Raw genomic sequence first — 6,000 nt, forward strand, 5'->3', positions numbered from 1 at the left:
CAGTTAGATATACACAAATAGCATTCATGCTAACTTACAGTAATCACAGACATACTCAAATGGCATTCACTCACAGCTAACACACTGTTAGTTTTATATTAGGTTCCCTTCATGTTTCTAACGTTATGCTCATGGCTAGTTCCTCACCAGCCTCTCCTTCAGATAACTGGCTTTGATGAGAATCAAAGCAAATCACCTCTTGCTTCTAATGTAAAAAAATGTACAGCTTTCTCTGAATGGCAGACATCTCTATTTTATCAAATGGTGGCATGCTATTTGTCTGATTATTTATTTATATATATATATATATTTTGTAGGATGGAAGCTTGTGTTTATCTTTGGATACATTTATATGGATTTGCTGTGGTTGCCATGGAGAAGTGTCACAAAATGGTTCCGCAGAGTGGCTGCTTGTGGCCTTTAAGGCTTCTCGAATAACGCTCAACTGATGATAATTTGTGGCCTATTTTTCCCGTTTGTGCCTTTAAAATGCAAAGGGGAGGGAGATAATCAGCCCTTCTGAGTTGACTCGCAGCTTCATTATTTAAATAATCAGTCGAAAGCCTTCCGTGGGGATGGTCCGGTCCCGTCATATCGGTCAAGTAGAAACAGAACATGGGCTGTAAATTCATTCACAAACAGAGTGTAACAAGGGGATCCTTCTTATTAAATAGGCTACTGTTTCAAATGGGGGTTGAAAACGATCCCAAATTCTTGATGAATTAAAATGAGAGTGAAAATAAGGTCTGTTTGCCGAGAGGATCTATCCTTGACTGCTTTATCTATTAACTGATAAGCTCTCTAAAGTCAGCTAATCTCCTCTAAACGCTAAGCCAGAAACCTGATCGGAATACGGTATTTTTATTAATTGAATTAGTAAAAGAGAGAACTCCCTAGACTATGACTTTCACAAGAGAAGGTTTCAGAATTGGCTAAAGATTGTTCTGATTCAAGCGCTATCTCAGGCTTAATTGCAGATAGACTAGTATGGTACATATAGCACAGCTCATGTTATTGCATGTATATAGGGTGACTGTAGCTCTGAGTTACTACACTGAATCTACAGTATATTGGTCCATTAGTAAGCCTATTGGTGCACATACACTGCCCCTAGTCTAAGAGTCACTAGCCTGATCACGTAAACTTTGTGTAGATGGACGTCTGTTCTTTTGTTTTTGAAGTAAGTCTGCGTAAGTCCGTCTAAATGAACGTAAGGTCATGTAAATGTATTTTGAGGTGTCTAGGGATGGTCCCAGTCATGAATAACTAATGTTACTTCTTATTAGTGTTAAATACATCGGAAGCCGAAATGCACCTGTTGGTTTCTGACCTGCGCCAGATTATCGTCCTCCGTCTAGCATATCCTGATGTCTCTGCTGTGTTTGAAAACAGACTACAATGGCGGTATGCAGCTTTGGCGGTATCTATTCAGAAATATAACTACAAGACAATATGATGTATTCCAATTCTGTAGTTTTCAGCAATGGAACTGTACTGAATTGCTAAATATTTAAGATATTTTACAAATGTCTATGACTGCTCTGTAATTGGACAATGAAGCCTTAACTAGGCTTAACCCCCATGTTCTGTTAATTTATTAGCACCTGTGAAACTGCTAGCTTGGATCAAATATTTGGATTTTAAAGCAATACGGAAAAAATGTTTGCAAAAATACTCAATATATATTCCAAGCAGGGTGGCATGGTGGTGCAGTGGCTAGTACTGTCGCCTCACAGCAAGAAGGTCATGGGGTCCAATCTCGGCTCGGGGCAGTTCTGTGTGGAGTTTGCATGTTCTCCGCGTGGGGTTTTTTCTTCTCGATTTTGCTCTGTACTTTCCAATTTTAGATTTTTAATCCAAAACTTTGCATGTGGTTGGTGCACTTTCTCAGATTTTACTTGAGTGTTTTTATACATTTTAGTTTCACCGTGTAAAAATTACAGCACTTTTTTATAAATAGCCCCCATTTAAGGGAACCATAATGTTTGGGACAAATGGCTTCATGAGTGTTTCTGATTCGTCAGGTGTATTCAATTGCTTCCTTAGTGCAAGTATAAAAGAGCTTTTAGTATCTAGTCTTGATTCTAGGCTTTAGAATGCCTTTGGAGTCTGTCATTGGCATTTGTCAACATGAGGAATAGAGCCAGTGAGAACCACGGAAGCCATTATGAGCCTGAGTCGTTTGTTAATACGAATTTAGTTTTGTTGGATTGTATATAAGTTAATTTAAAAAATTGTGACGCATACCTTCTTGGAAAAAATATTACCCGGTAAACAGTATCTTTTTCTCTGAGCAATTGCACTAGCATACACTGCATGACCAAAAGTATGTGGGCATCCCTTCTAATTAGTGGGTTTGGCTACTACAGCCACACCCATTGCTAACAGGTGCATGAAATCAAGCACACAGCCGTGAAATCTCCATAGACAAACATTGGCTATGGAATGGGTTCTATTCAAGAGCCCAGTGACTTTCAACGTGGTACTGTCATAGGATGCCAGGTTTCCAACAAGTCAGTTTGTTGAATTTCTGCCCTGCTTGAGCTTCCCCGGTCAACTGCGATGCCGTTATTGTGAAGTTGAAATGTCTAGGAGCAACAACAGCTCAGCCGCAAAGCGGTAGGCCACACAAGCTCACAGAACGGGACTGCCGAGTGCTGAAGCGTGTAGCACGTAAAAATCGTCTGTCCTCGGTTACAACACTGACTACAGAGTTCCAAACTGCCTCTGGAAGCAACGCGAGGACAAGAACTGTTGGTCGGGAGCTTCACGGAATGGGTTTCCATGGCTGAGCAGCCATGCACAAGCCTATGATCATCATACACAATGGCCAGTGTCAGCTGGAGTGGTGTAAAGCACACCGCCATTGGACTCTGCAGCTGTGGAAACGCTTTCTCTGGAGTGATGAATCACTCTTCACTACCTGTAGCAGCCTTCCTGTTTTTTTTTTTTTTTTGCCAAACGAAACACCAAAACAACCACAGGGGGGCGCTGTTGGATAAATAAAAATCGTACTGTATGTCCTGACAGGTTTGTGCCCATCTCCCAGGGGGGGACTGGATAGCTGAATTACCACATACTACTCAAAACACTGTTCCTCAACATAACACATGAATCTCTGCTACTCGTTTTACACATTGTTTAATTTAACAGATTAAACAAACAGTACATGTGTAAAGTCATCCGCACAATGTTATATTTCCAGCTGATACAAGCGTGACATTGTATCCATTTTCTGTTGTGTAGCATTTTAATCCTTCTAAGCCTGAAAACAAAATTATCAGTTAAAAATAATTTATGCAGTAAAGCAAGAGACAGTTTCAACAATATACCTGTGTAATAAATTAATTTCTGGGAAGAGTTATGCAAAAAATATTAAGGATTATGGCAGTCGGTTCATCTTTAATTAGGATTCATTAATTATTGATGTGTCTGTTTAATTATTGTGGATATTGTTTGATGGTTTGTTTGTCATGGAGAACTAATATATATATATTACAGGGACAGATTGTATGCTGGCAATTAGTAAAGACCCTGTTTAGAGGCATTGATCTTACCCAGGTTCGTTCAGGCTATGTGTGGGTATGCTGCTCTGTGTCGCTGAAGAGTCAGCCGTGTGTGTGTGTGTGTGTGTGTGTGTGCGTGCGTGCGTGTGCCAGCGTGTGTGTGTAAACAGTATGTAAACATATGTCACGAAAGAACCACTCTTCCTACCTTGCTGAAGAGCTGACATTTATTTAAACATTGCTTGTGAAGCTTCGAGAAATTGTGTAGGCCACACAGAATGCACAGATTTTAACTGGAATGCCCTTTCATTGGCTCATTTATTATGCTGAAAATGAAAAATGCATCAATAGATTGTGTAATAGATCCAGTGCTGTCTTGGCGGTGATATTTTACCGTGAATCTGCAAAAACTGCCCCTTGATTTCAGGAGTGCTTTAATTTCATAGTTTTTCATAATTACAGTCCTGTCTGTGTTTAGATGAGTCAGAAACACAAGGAAGGCAGTGTAAGTGGAACTACACTGCTGTTAGTTGTTTTTTCCACCCATGGGACAAAATGCTTAAGCAGGTGTGTAAATCTTCCAAGTCAGTGAATATTTAATGGCTTGACCTAGCCAAAAATTATTCTTACAGACAGAGTGCTTCATTATTGCATGTATTTAAACAGCATAAGGGTTCCATCCCCTAGATTTTCATCACTACATTCACATTATTCTTACATATGACAAGCCTACTTGTGGGTCCCTCTTTAAAAAAAACATATACTACAGTGTCTTCTTTTAAACGACCCAGGCTTAGAGCCGAAGACTCAATCCAGTTAATGGATAATTTAAAACAAAAGAATTAGCCAGGTAATCACTCAGCAACCTGATTCTACCGTGCAATTTAACCTTTCCGAAGTTCTCAAGCTTGTAGGTCGAAGGACTTTTCTAATGACGCGCAGAACTGAACGTGGCAAAGACGTGCTCGGGCAGAAGGGGCAGTCTCGCCATGCATGTCTCTGTATCCTGGGCGTTTATCCGATTAATAAATGAGTTAGTGTCCGGGCGTGAGAGCCGGTGGAGGAGGCGTTGAAGGAGATTTGATGTGTCAGGTAGCTGTTGTGCCAGAGCGCGGGGACGGCGCGGAGCGCCGCGCGTCCTCATTAGCGGGTCTCTGCTGCCACTGCATCCATTGCCCTGGATGTCCCCTATGGCTACGAACAAATTGGTGACAGCTATCCCCACCGCAGCGAATGACTGCGCTGGCCGCTGCTAGGCGCTCCACACACAGCAGGCGGTTCGATGTGCTTTAGCGCGGAGGTTACTTTGCCTCAAGGGCATAGAAGCAGCTTCAGGTTTCACGGGAATTAAACGCGTGCAAACCGTTCCGCCCGCATCACCGAAACTACAGTCGTATCGTTGTCACGAACTTCGACTTCCCTAGACCTTTTCCTGTCACAAAAGTCACGCGTTAAAGTTTTTACAAAATAATGAAAAATAAGCCAACAAACCCTGCTTTGCCGCGACTAGAGCCGCCTAAAAGACGCAGTCGCGGGTTTCCATGTGAACGGCGTAATGAGGAGCCGCGCGCGGCGAGGACGTGGCACATTCTCCCGGTTTGGCGTGGCAGGTGCGCCCGCGAGGAGCCGAGAGCGGGGCCGAACCAGCGCTGCTGTCAACCGCCGTCCTTCATCACAGCCGCTGTTGCCATAGAAGCCAGGAGGAAGCGCAGTGGCAACAGTACAACGAACAGCCGCGTCTCATTATTTTAAAAAGGAATGTCAGTCTCGCGGAAGGATTTGTCTGTTTTTCCTCCCTTATATTATTATTTTATTTTTTTCCAGAATTTCCTCTAAACGTTGACTGTGGCAATTATATTAGGACTAAGGCTGGGGAAGCAAGACAGATTCCACCAGATTTGCAGTGGAACAGAAGTTCTGAGTTTGTGCTTTTGGATTTACCTCCATGTCTGTATGAGTGAACTCATTCTGTCTGACCGGTAACTGTAATCCATAATTGCCTGCTGTACTGCACTGTCCATTCGCCCTCACACTGTACATTATCATCGTTCTAAAAACCCACACGTCAAAGCCCAGTCAGTTCTAACCACGTTAAGCACTTTCAAAACCATGTTCCAGCCCTGTAACAAGATTAGCGTCCACAATAAATAGAGCAACAGACTTTGGCAAAATGGCTTCCTCTCCTGTCCAGGCACAGGTTTGGGACCGGGCCTAGAAACCTTTATGTTAGCTGAAACCCCATATGAAAACATAGAGTTGTTAGGTGTATGTACATGGATACGCTGCTGCTCTCCCTAACTCTCTACCCTTAGCAGAAGAAGGAGTTTGGGGGTTTCACCTGTTCCCCTTGGTCCTCTACTGCTCACTTTGGCACACATTGATTTTACGTATCGCTTTTGGCACAGGGTGTAGGCAGGGGGAAGAAGTCAACAGAACATCGCTGCAATCAACAAAATGAAGAAAATGTAATTCTCTGTTCCTCCAAACATGGATG

The sequence above is a fragment of the Anguilla rostrata genome, chromosome 13 (assembly GCF_018555375.3).
Source record: "Anguilla rostrata isolate EN2019 chromosome 13, ASM1855537v3, whole genome shotgun sequence".
Taxonomy (NCBI): domain Eukaryota; kingdom Metazoa; phylum Chordata; class Actinopteri; order Anguilliformes; family Anguillidae; genus Anguilla; species Anguilla rostrata.